This window comes from Scaptodrosophila lebanonensis, unplaced genomic scaffold (assembly GCF_003285725.1).
Source record: "Scaptodrosophila lebanonensis strain 11010-0011.00,11010-0021.00 unplaced genomic scaffold, SlebRS2 tig00000001-arrow-pilon, whole genome shotgun sequence".
Lineage (NCBI taxonomy): Eukaryota > Metazoa > Arthropoda > Insecta > Diptera > Drosophilidae > Scaptodrosophila > Scaptodrosophila lebanonensis.
Genome location: NW_022060529.1, coordinates 28,640,683 through 28,654,026, shown reverse-complemented (window position 1 = coordinate 28,654,026; position 13,344 = coordinate 28,640,683).

The window sequence follows — 13,344 nt, the reverse complement described above, 5'->3', positions numbered from 1 at the left end:
TACTTTGCACAAACCTAATATACCCTTTTTACCCTACGGGTACAGGGTATAAAAATTTACCGGCTAGGATGAAATTTGAAACAGAAGTAGATAATCTATATATGTATATAAAACAGTTTGTCCTGACTGACTGACTGACTGATTGGTGATCAACGCACAGCCCAAACGGTAAAGGCTAGGAAGCTGAAATTTGGACTCAAGTATCCTTTCATAGTCTAGGTCCCCACTAAGAAGGGATTTTGGAAAACTCGAGCTCCAAAGGGGGAAAAACAGGCTCCAACGTTTGTATGAAAAATCTACAGTTTTGATTAACTTTAAACTTAGTTTGTATACTCTCAGAACAATTCCAAGAAAAACTGTATACTTGGTTTTTTGATATTTTTTTTGGGGCCTAAAATATGGGAGTTTTCCTGTAAAAAAAATGTTGGGGCACAAAAGCAAACCGCGTCAACAGCCCACAGCCCACACGGTAAAAGCTAGGATGCTTTTGGGCTCAAGTATCCTATCATGGTGTAGATGAGCACTAAGAAGGGGTTTTGGAAAATTCGAGCTCCAAAGGGGGGAAAAGTAGCTCCAAAGTTTGTTTGAAAAATCCGCATTTTTCAACCGATCGACTTAAAACTTAGTTTCTAAAATCAATTAAAGAATACAAACAAAACTGCATACTCGGTTTTTTAAATTTTTTGTTGGAGCTTGAGTTATTGGGGTTTTCTTGGGGCACAAAAGGAAACCGCGTCAACAGCCCACAGCCCAAACGGTAAAAGCTAGGATGCTGAAATTTGGGCTCAAGTATCCTATCATGGTGTAGATGCGCAATAAGAAGGATTTTGTGTTGGAGCTTGAATTATTGGGGTTTTAATATTTATTCACTATTTCAAATGAAAAGTTTGTGTTATAAATTTAGTCCGATCGATTTAAAATTTGGATAATGTAATCTACGTAACTAAATCTACAACTTTGCATTCAAGGATTTTCAAAATATGCATTTTACAAAAGCAGGCAGAACAAACAATACAAAATATCAAACAGTTGGGGACAACTAAGTATACATACACACACATACAAACAGCTGTTCGTGTAGTTGCGTGCAAACGATTGAAATAGCCAAAGCAAAATGTGAGACACTAATGTGTGAATGTCCATAGATACATATGTATGTGCACATCTATGTATGTACATATGTATCTACATACACTGGTCGGCACAATTATTTTGACGAACTGTACTCACGACTATCGGTGCTGGTTGCTTTTAGTTTCAAGGAATAACGGTACAATTTTCATACAGGATATAGAGTTCATAGCAACAACAATATGTAGGCAAAATATTTTGTCTATTACTCTTCACACCTTCTTTCTACAAATGACAATGTGAGTTGACTGCGGATTCAGGCACGGCATAAGTATTTTGACCAAATCTTTGTCGCCGTTTTCGCGTACGTTTTATCAAGTGATACTAAAATAACTTTGGTGTAACAATTTTTGTTGACCTTTTTACATTATTTTCATTAAAATTTGATTCAAAAGTAATCGATACAATGGTAAAAAAGACAGAATTAAGTTATGTTGTTAGAGCCTCAATAGTGGCGAAGTTTAATGCCGGCGTAGCACCAAAAGACATTGCAAATGAATATAATTTGTCGCGGCAAACAGTCCACTATCAAATTAACAAATATAAGACCCACAATGACGTCAAAAACTTGCCTAGATCAGGTGCTAACCGCAAAACAACACCCATTGAAGATCGAGTCCTATTGCGGGAATTTAAAAAAAATATTCATTTAAAGCCGCAAGCTGCTGCAGATCAATGGAATAAGTCGACCAAGACTCCAATCAGTGAGCGTACTGTTCGGCGACGCCTAAAAGAAGAAGATTTTAAGACATACAAAGCGAAGGACATACCTTACATATCAAAGGTGAACAAGCTCAAAAGATTGGCTTTTGCAAAGGAGCATCTGCATAAGCCAAAAGAGTTTTGAAGAAGTGTTCTATGGACAGATGAAAGCTCCTTTGAATATAATTCATCAAAAACAAAGATTTTTGTAAGGCTCCCACAGTTTCAAGGACAAAAAAATATATAAATACATAAATAGAGGTCCTTCAAAATTTAGTGGACTCAGTTCCAAGACGTCTTCAAAAAGTTATCGAAGCCAAAGGCGAGTATACATTTTATTAATCTACCATCAATTTCTTATGTTTTGTTTAGTATTAAGCTTTGTTTTTTTTGTTAATATCCATTGTCAAAATACTTATGCCAACCCATGAAAATTACCTTGATTTATAATTTTAAAAGTTCTTATAAAAATATATCCTTTGAATTATTTTTAAGTTTGTAATACCAATATGGAATTGAGAAAAAAAGTTTCCTTTGATATCTTAAACCAATAACCAGTTATTGACAAAAATGTATGATTTTCTTCTCGTCAAAATAATTGTGCCGACCAGTGTATGTATGTATGTACATTCGTCTTGCACTGACAGAGCAAGAAATGTTAATTAATTGAAAATTATATAATATAACATTTTAAAAAGTAATTTTTTCTTTGTTTAGTGCATTTGGCATTAGTGTTTTCATTAATAACTTTATGCAGCAACAACAAATATCAAATAGTTGGGGACATCACATACACACACTCACACACAACAAGCAACAGTTCGTGTCTATGTGTGCGGTTCTCTACGTACGGTTGAAAAAGTAAAGAGAAACATATGTACATATGTATGTATGCCTGTGTATGAATATAGCATGTATGTACATTCGTATTAATGTATACATTGGGCAATCGAACACAGTTGTTTGATTGTAAAAAAAATAATGCTCTAAAAACAACAACAACTGCAAGTCATTGACTCGCTCTTCTTCTTTCGTTTTGACCATTTAATGTTAATTGCAAAGACAAAACGCCAAAATGTTACAGTTACCGTCGCTAGGCAACGACTGCGTAAGCGATAGTAAAGCAGAAACCGAATAACGGAGCTACGCATATTCTGCTTCGCATTGCGGGCAGATGTATGTATGTATGTATATGATTTGTTTTATTGACCTCAATAAATAATTCGATTTCGTTATTTAAATATTCTGCTTATTGCATTCAAACTTCGATATTTTGATGGTATCGGTGCCAGTGCTTTTTGATCGTGGCTCATCGCTGCACGGCATTGACACGAGTGGCCGTATTGACTCAATATGGCACGAAAAGACTCAAATGTGAATTTAAATTTGGGCTCAAGTATCGTTTCATAATATCCATCATAGTGTAGGAGCACACTAAGAAAGGCTTTTGGAAAATTCTAGCTCCAAGGGGGTGAAAACGAGCTTTAAACAAGAAAGGGATGCTAAAGTCGGGCCCTGTACCACCCCACAAAAAAGTAATTAAATTAATTAACTAAATTAATTTACTTAATTAACTAAATTAAATATAAAATATTCCATGCATGCATAGATACATTTACATTTACATCAGAATCGTGCCTTATGCGTGTTTGTGTACTTGTACATATGTATGTATGTGTGCATTGGGCCTGGTTATATGGCTATAACTTTCTTTCCGATCATTCAGTCATTATGAAACTTGGTATACGGATATATAATTACTAACCTAATGTGACTACCAAATTTTACCAAAATTTCAAGAATTACGGGAGTTATAGAAAATCGTTAATAGGGGGGGAGTGGGGGGGTGGATCAGAAAAAATGAACAAACTCGTCCTTTCTCGGTCTCAGGAGAATCTGTATACCAAGTTTGGTTATTCTAGCTCTTATACTTTCGGAGATCCTTGCGTTCATACAGACAGACAGACGGACATGGCTATATCGACTCGGCTTGTCATGCTGATCAAGAATATATATACTTTGTGGGGTCTGCCACGCCTCCTTTTGTGTTTAAATCAAAAAAGGCGGAAAGCGTGGATTCGTGTTTAGTTTTAGGTTAGTCTAGGTCTGGAGGTAGCCACGAGTGGACGTAGAATGAAAAGTGAAGTCCATGTTGATTTATTAAAGGATATATTTTTCGAAAATCATAGCCGCGCCTTTCACTATTTGCACTTTGAGGTGCCCATCAATTAAATTTCAGCACACTCTGGCCGGCGAGTATACCCGGTCCAGAGCATCGTTGCCATATGTACAGAGTACTTCAAAGTCGAGACACCCGACTTTAGCTTCTCTACTTGTTTTGTTTTTTCATATTTTTGATGTACTTACTCCCACACTACTAGTTCAATGAACATCAAATTTTATTTTTATTTATTTATTTTTCATCGACAAACAAATGCAGTCATGTATAGTACATAAAAAAGAAATCAATACAATTGAGCACTTAAATTAAGTAAAACTAAAGAAATAAAAAAGCCTATGAAAATAACAAAAAGATCTAATAACGAATCCGACACGGTGGGGGAATTTTATTTACCAAACGGTCAGCTATGCCCCGATTCACAGCAGAGAGTAATCAGATACGTTATTAGACCAATCAAAAAAGAAATGGAGATGAAAAAATATAGTAATAAAAGATAGAAGAAAACAAATTAAACTTAAAATACTTAAATACTTAAAGATAAAATATGATTAAAAATTAAAGGTGAAGAATCACTGACCCGTTGGGGGAAAATTTATTAGCCAGTCCGGCAGGCTATGCCCCTACTCACAGCAGTGGTGATCAGTGATTCTGCCGGAGGTAGATGAAAATAGAAGATTTTATTGAGGGATAACCGTACTAGAGAACTGTACAGTAAGTTGGTGGTTTAGGGGGAGATTAAAATTCAATTTGGTATCAAAAGAACTCCAAGATCTTCAACTGTAAATATACCTAGTACCTAGATATGGTCTGGACCGGTGAAAAGTCATAAACTTGCATTTATAACAGTTAAGGTGCAGGTAGTTGACCAAGCACCACCGTTGAAAACAGCTTAGATCGTAATGCAGACGAGAATCATAAAGAGGACTTTATACGACAAACCTTTCTTCACAGCAGCAGGATAGTCATTAATAAATAGAGTGAATAATAGTGAATACGTATACACTCTTTGAGCACATAACTAGGAATGTTGTCAGGCCCAGGAGAGAATAAAGCTTTTACAGATAAAATTCAAGAATCTGTAATTATTGGAGCAAATATAGAATTTGAAGGCATAATGCGGAAGGGGTAAGAATTACCGTTAAAAGACTCGGAGTAAGGCGACTAGACAAAATTTGCATATAATTCAGCACTTACAGAATCATTACAAGAATTGTTATTCGCAAGGAAAAATGACGATGGCAAAGTGGAAGATTTCCGCTTAGAATTACCGAAGTTATAGAACTTTTTAGGGTCATGTTTAAAATGGAGCTTGCAACGCTCAAGATTACAAGTATTTGTGTAACACAGGGAGTTTAAAAGAAGAAAATTAGATTTTGCAATACAATATTTAGAGAAGTCAACACCTAAGCCCGACTGCTTGATCTTTTTGAAACATCTGGATTAAATGTTTTTTAGGTTAGAAAGAATACGCGTAAACCATGGAGGCTTAAGAGAAAGACCAATTAGCATTATAAATCAAACGGTTAAGCATAACAAAATCACATTTGCGAGGCATGTTACACTCAGAAGACCATGCAATAGACCTAGAAAAGGGAAGACAAATTTTTAGAGTAGGATGATAAATATCTTCAGGCAGCGTTAAAGGAGAAGATCCAGAAACAACAACATTAGTGATATCATTATCAAACAACAAATCGAGATATCTATGAAGGTGATTGTATATTGGATTAATTTGAACTAAAGAGAGTTCAAGAAGGCAATCCAAAAAGTGATGCTGTGACGAAGGAATAAGGTGAGGGGAACTATTAAAGAATGACCGAGAAAGGCTTGGTAAATTAAAATCCCCCACCATAACAATCAAGTCATTATCACGCAGGCGGGAACATACTTCTCTGATACAAGTAATATGGAGCATATAAACTTGAATATCAGAAGAAGGAGGAATATAGGAGCAATTGATACATAGGACGCGAGAAGGAGATATTGCCTTAACGCAAATAAATTCTAGGTCTTCCGCAATATTAAGGTGGACAATTTCCGACTGTATTGTAGTTTTAACTGCAATCAGTACACCACCCCCACGGGGAACAGGTCTATCACGTCTATAGATTATAAAGCTATTCGACAAAATTTCAAAGTCAGATATGGTAGGATTTAGCAACGTCTCTGACAATGCTATTATGTCAAATTCAAACGAAAAGCTATCCCTATATAAATCAGTAAGTTTAGATGCAATACCTCTAAACTAAAAGATTTAGGAAAAATGTCTAGTTTTTTGAACCATTATTAGTAGGCGGTATTAAAGCACTAACTGGCAGGGACACCGGAATTGGAATAGTGCGTTTTTTCTGTTTAAACTATCATCTGCGGTGGCCAAAATTTTGGGTCACAAATAGGGTCACTAATCTTAAAAGAAGCAATTTCTCGGGGCACGGCAAAATTAAATTTAGAGATGGAAACCCTAGCAGAAGATTTGCTAGCGATGTAAGCATCGATAGACTCACAGCTAGTATCAGCAGACAGCCTCGAAAAAAAATACTTGCTTCCGAGGCGCTACAACAGTAAGGGAAAGAGGACATGCAGGTGAGGTAAAAGCAGTATCGACCATTACACCAGAGGGCAGTTCGCATTGATTCTTGCGAACGCGAGAAACAGACCCAGATGGTTTATGCTGCTCCTTCGCTGCGTCCGGGTGGGAAAAAAAATAGGTCGCTAAAACGGTAATCGGCGAGAGTAAAGGAGAAGTATCAAATAGAATACCTGGAGAGGTTGACAGAGACAGCATTGGAGAGCAGTCAATGTTTTAAGGAGTTGATGGGAGAGGAGCAAGCGATTGGGGCGACAAAGAGGGCGCGACGGAACTTCTGCAGCTTTACAAAATGATTTCTCACGTTATTGTACATCCGCGAGAATTCAAATTGAATATCAATGCACGTAGGACAAGACCATTTTACACCGCCGCTGCCTTTTTTGGGCTTAGCGACGATTTTATCATGGTTCCTCCCACCGAGACCTGCACACGTAATATGCATCATATTGTCACACAACCAGCAGCTTATGAACTGCAGTTGGTCAGAATCCAGAGCATCTTGATATGTGCAAGACTTCTTGCAGCACGACACCACGAACCACTACAAGTTGTCTAGGGTTAAAAATAAGTACACCTAGCCCTCGCTTAACGCGGGGGTTAGGTTCTTTGAAAACGTCGTGTTAAACGAAATCGCGTTAAACGAGCCATGTATTTCCATATAAAATGAGGCGTTACGTTCCTAGACTTCGAAAAATGCATACAACAATTTTTTAGTGCTTAAATTTATTAGTTTCAAAAACATAAAAAGGTTTATTCAAATGGTAAAAGTTTTCAAAAGTAAAAAGAGAACACATATGTATGTTTTATGTTAAAGTAAAATAGAAATTCATTTAGTGGCATTTATAGCTTTAGTAATTAACATTTTTTATATGGTGGCTCCCCTTGAGTGGCAATTTTCGTGGTAATTTTCGACTGCTTAGTAGTTCTTAAAGCTTAAAGCAGCTCTCCGTATATGGTTTATTTTCTTTTGCTGCCATGTAGAAACTGCAATTTGTATAATTTACTTTATACCACTTTATTTCATTCAACGGTTGAACCATTTCAGTTATCACAAGAATTTCAATCTAACTATGTGCGCATCTGAAGAAATAAAGTTTTGCTCACCTTATAAATTTAAGTTGAAAAAGAACAACCAAAAATAAATAAAAGTGCGGAGCTCAAAAAAACGCGTCTGATAGAACACAAGAGAAAACTCTCTGATTTATAAACTTTGCGCGTAAACGCGGAAAACCATCGAAAACAAAAGAAAGAGTGCGAATCTATCAAAATTATTCTGGATTTCTGCAGCTTGCATTCCAGGCTTTCAAAAAAGAGATCAAGTGTTAACACGAACACAACTAAATTGACAAACCTTTTTATCTGTTAAAAACAAACTAAGTGTGCTATGTACTTGAAACTTTGAACATATATTTTTGATATAACTCTTGCCGGAGCAGACTTGATCAAAGGCGGGAGGGTGATAACAAATTGTTCTGGCGGCGATATAAAAAAGTGTTTTGTTGACGCTATTCCAAGCAAAATTCACTCACTGAGCACAACCGAAAGGCACGCGCCAGACTGTGCAATTGGAAATGAGTTTTTGATATTATCGAAAAGGAAATGCATTGACAAGCCCTATGGCAGTAAAAAAAACTACCCTGTATGAAGCGCATGTTCCCCGAGTACTCCCCAAAATCCTTCACAAATTTGATGCTTGGAAGAACCAAACGAAATTGCTTCGACTTGGCAGCCGCCAGTTTCCGCAACATATTTGCAGGCGTTGCTCAGCGCTTAATCCAAAGTCGAAATAGGAGGCACATAAAATAAAAACAATACATAAAATGCCGCAATTTGTATGGAAATGTTGTCATTTTCCTTTATTGATACGCATTCGATAATTTGAAATTCTTGTCACATGCCAAATTTGGCGAATCTGCTGCTTTCATATTTGCAAGAGTGCATGCCAAGTAGCAGCTACTGCCCGATTAAATGTAGGCCGTAAAAATTGCATTAAATATGTATTAATATGATTCACAGCAGCATTATATTACGTTCATAAATAAAGAATAAAATGAGAATGTATTCAAAGAGCAAGCCATAGAAGGACCACGTCGTTACCAATCAGAATCACTAATGAAGGATTACTACATACTTATATCAAAGGAAGAAAAACTTCGATTGGAGCATATACTTAAAATTGAAATACATGTATAATATATTATAGCATATTTCCAATCAGTTAATCTTGTGAAACCATAACTATTAAGTGCTATGGATGGTGAAATACTATCCCAGTTAAAAAAATTCGTAACTTCTTGAAACAATTCGCGATGAACCAACGAGATATAAGTATACCGATCAGCTAAGCACTGCAGTTATTAAGGCGGGCTTTGACAGTAGGACTGAGATACAATGCTGACAAATGGATCCATCTCTTCAATAAGAAATTCATAAAAGGAAGTAAAATACCCTGGTTGTGTTACATGGTCTTTTGTATCTTTGCGTCTACAATCGGTATTAATGGAACATAGACCAGTGTAACTTAAGAAATGGCCATGAGAAATTTTATATAGTATAAATAAAGGATTTGCTTTGATGTTTGTACTAAGATTATTGCCTTTATGATATTGTGCACAGATTATAAGATTTCAGGCACTATAGAAGGTTCGAAAGTACCAGATTTGCTTAAGATGTCTCCATAAACGAAAAATGTGTCCTTCCAAGCTGATTCTTACATCGATCGCTCCTATGACAGTTATATTAAATAATGAGGTCATATGTTGTTTGCTTTGCGTTCATACAAGTCTAACTACCGAGTTTGGTATCTCTAGCTGTTATGGTTCAAAAGCTCTCGGCGCTCATACGGACGGACTTACATATCTATAGTATATCAATTCAACTTGTCATGGTGGTAATAGTGTCTGGAACGCTGGCTGAGCTCTGATTTGCGATAGTTAATGTTTCATTCCTATATTATAACTAGTTCCAAACTTGAACCCGACATGAAAACGGAACAGAGCATGGATGCAGAAGGCATATTCCCAGTCGTTTAATGGCCTTGCATACAGCTATGAAAGAGCAAAATAAAATTGTTTCTTTTACACATGAAATCACACAAAGATACTAAAATTTTAACATGCCACTTTATCTGTGTAGTAAACGAATTGTGGGCTGAAATATGCGACAGTAGCCACAACTTGTAGACCCACACACGTACTCACATGAATACAAAACAGCAATAGTAACAGCCCGGTGACAAAGGCGGCTACCCTCGGCTGCCGGCCTCGTAAATATAAAAATTAGTTGCTGGTCAGTTGGCAGTGGCAGCAGAATGTGGTGAGAGGGGTTGGAATGCTGGACGCCGCCCACAATTAATTAATTAGTTCAGTTGACAAAAACTGCGGGGGAGTAGCCCGGGACGCACCATTACCGTTACAGTCATAGTCACAGTCTCTCCGTGACTTGTGCTGTGGTTAGCCAATTCTGTATTCATGATTTGGCTCTGTCGGTTCATTGTTGAGTTTGTGTACGGCCCGTTTGTGTCACTTTAGTTAAGGGTCAGCTGCCGAGAGTGTGTCTGTATTGCATCACCCACTTCGTGCGTTCAAATACAGTATACACTCGGGCTGATCAAGCCCGACAGTGTAATACCCTGTACCCAGACAATATTCAGGCGCTGAGTTTGAAAAGAGAGAACGAACCTCGTCCAGCAGTGTGATCGATTTGGATGAAATTTGAAACAGAGAGAAATATATATTAATTACGTATGCAAAGTTTAGTTTATCTACCTTTGGAATTATGTTATGTGGGGAGTAGGAAATTAGTAATCCTCATTCGATACCTAGTCTTCTTCATGTCTTCTGAATGAACAAAGATATTTTCCCAAATCAAACTGAATTTAAACGAAAAGTTCTTAATCTCATAAACTAATCCTTGTAAATTGTACTACGGTCTTTGAAATATGTATATTCTTGATAAGTACGACAAGGCGAGTCGATATAGCTATGTCCGCCTGTCTGTATAAAGCCCTAGGCAGTTCCATTTTGTGTTATCCTTCTGATATTTGAGGGCAGTACAGGGTAGTTATGAGTTGGGTCTGCTCGTTAGCATTATATTCTTGTTTAGAGTAAAAAGTTTTAAAATGTCTCCAGCACTCAAATTTTTTCACAGTCTCCAAAAGAGAAACAAATGTCCGCATAAACACGTTATCTTATTAATTGTACAAACTATCGAGATTGCACTGCATTCATAAAAATGAGAACTTTTTCGCCCATACTTCCCTTTCCACCTCTAGCGGGGGCTTTTTCTCAACAAATATGTGCAACAACCTTCAAAAAAAAAAGCAAACAAGCATAAAGTTTTCAATTGTTTCTCCCACAGCTTTTTGCGCCTCACCCTATGAAGTGCTTTTTGTTTCTACTGCTCCCACTTCGCCTAGCTGCCTTTGACTTTAAGTGCAATTCAGTGCTGAGGCTTTGCGAAAAAATGCGAAAATTTTCTTTCTTGCCGTTGACTTTCTGTGGTTAATGTTGGTAGTGTTGTTTCTTTCGGTTCTCTCTGGCTTTAAAGCATGCGTACTTATTCGAGGTTGGTTTGGTTTTTGTGCGCCTGTAGTCACATTTCATTTCGTTTTGTGCAGTTCACAAACACGTTGCCAAATGTGTCACACAAAAATTGTTGCTGTGCAATCGGAACAAAAGCTGAAACTACAACTTTTAATGGCTGGGAGGAAGGGTATGGAGGGTGGGCTGTGTGACTACGGAGTGTCGTTTTGTACAATGCATTGCATATTTTCCACTTGATGTAGAACAAAAGCCATACAGGCAATGGCGTAGGAGCATCAACATCGAACGGAACTAGGAGGATTAGCTTTAAAATCTACATATCGTATATGTACGTACACATACATATGTATAGGCTCAGGTTTTGGAAGGTGGCAGTAACTGAGAAACTGAGAGTGCACCAATACTTAGTAGGTGCTGCATTTAGTCTAGCTGCATTTATGTAAGAAGTATAAATGCATAGATCACTGAAACTTAAATAAAAGCAATATAGAATTATCTAGTTTAGCTAGCCCCACAAAATTATAAAAAGAAGTAGATAATTATACAAAATGAGTGCAAAGGTTAGTATAGTTAGTGTCTACATAGCAACTCTGGTTATTGAACCCACTCTGTCGTTCTAGGCGTAGATTAAGACGGATGGATAATGCTCCCTTCTGCATTTTACCATTACAGTATATATATATATATATATATATATATATATATATATATATATATATATTATATATATTCGTCCATGGTCATAAGGCTCGAACTTCCGTATATGCCGTTCATTAGGTTTAAGTTTAGTTTCCAATATAATACATGTTTCTATTAAACCCAAATTATATGTTAATCTGACATATGTAGACACCAAAAAGGACCTTTAGTTTAAAACTCAGCTAATTGAAACGGACAGACGAATATGATTTATTATTCTGAATAATGGTCTTATAAATACATTAACCCTTTTACCCTGTAGGTACAGGGTATAATTAACACAATTCTGTTGTATTTTCTTGTCCATTAAAATTTTAGTTCTTTTCTTTTTTAAATTACTCACAAAACTAATAAATTGACGTTATTTTATGCCAAAGCCCGAAACAATTGTCATTAACTTATTCAGTTGTGTGTAAAACATTTAATTTATAATTTTAGTAACGCGACATCCCTACCCTTTGTTAAGGGAATACCGCATGATTCCCTTCCCAAATAAGTTTGTGTGTGGTGCTACGGCACCGCTCTCACAAATTACTTCGATGGACTAATGGATGGATTTCCTGGAATTCCACTTTTATAAAACCGTTGCTTCGTGTTCACCTACACTGGGAAAGGAAGCTTGTGTCCGTATTCTACTTCTTGCCGTTTGGGCTGTGCATTGATCGCCAATAAGTCAGTCAGTCAGGACAAAATGTTTTAAATGTATAGATATTCTTAATCAGTATGGCGAAACTAATCGATCGACCCGTCCACAGTTTGTCTTCCAACTTTCGTTCTGGGGATATGGGTATTTAGCGAAAAACAAAACAAACCACTTAAAGCAAGTACAAACTATCCAGAACAAAATTTAAAAAATGTTACTCATTTAATGCAAATGGCAGTCGCGAATTGAACGACATAAGGACGGACATGCCTATATTAGTCTATCTCATCATACTGATCAATAATATATGCATATGCACGTACTGGGAGCGATCTGCCACGCTTCCTTCTGTCTGTTACATTCACACTGAAATAGTATATCCTTTTACCCTTTGGATATTGGCTTGTTCTAATGTTAGTACGCCTGATGATGGTCTCAGCCAAGCTGACACTAACAAGCTGTCGGATTAATTTTTAATGAAGCTGTTAAGTAAGACCTAATGAGGCGGCCAACACAGCGTATCTCCACTTATATACCAATCCACCACCACGTGCGCACCAAATAAATCACCATTGCCAAAAAGCTAAAATACAATTGCAATTGCTGCGGCGTCCGTAAATCCTGACAAATGAGTGAAATATCATGGCAGCCACAGAACAGTAGCTCCGTCGAGCCAGCCTTACACGAAGTTATTAACGTGCTTATGAAAGGAAGAATAAGTAAGCATTTGAAGGGAAATGCATTAAGTCAACTATGTAGTCTATAGCGCCAAGGACCTTCCGTTAATGGTGATGAGCACGTTGCAGCGAAAATTTTCTGCTTCATTTATAAGGATTAATGCGTGCGATGGAAC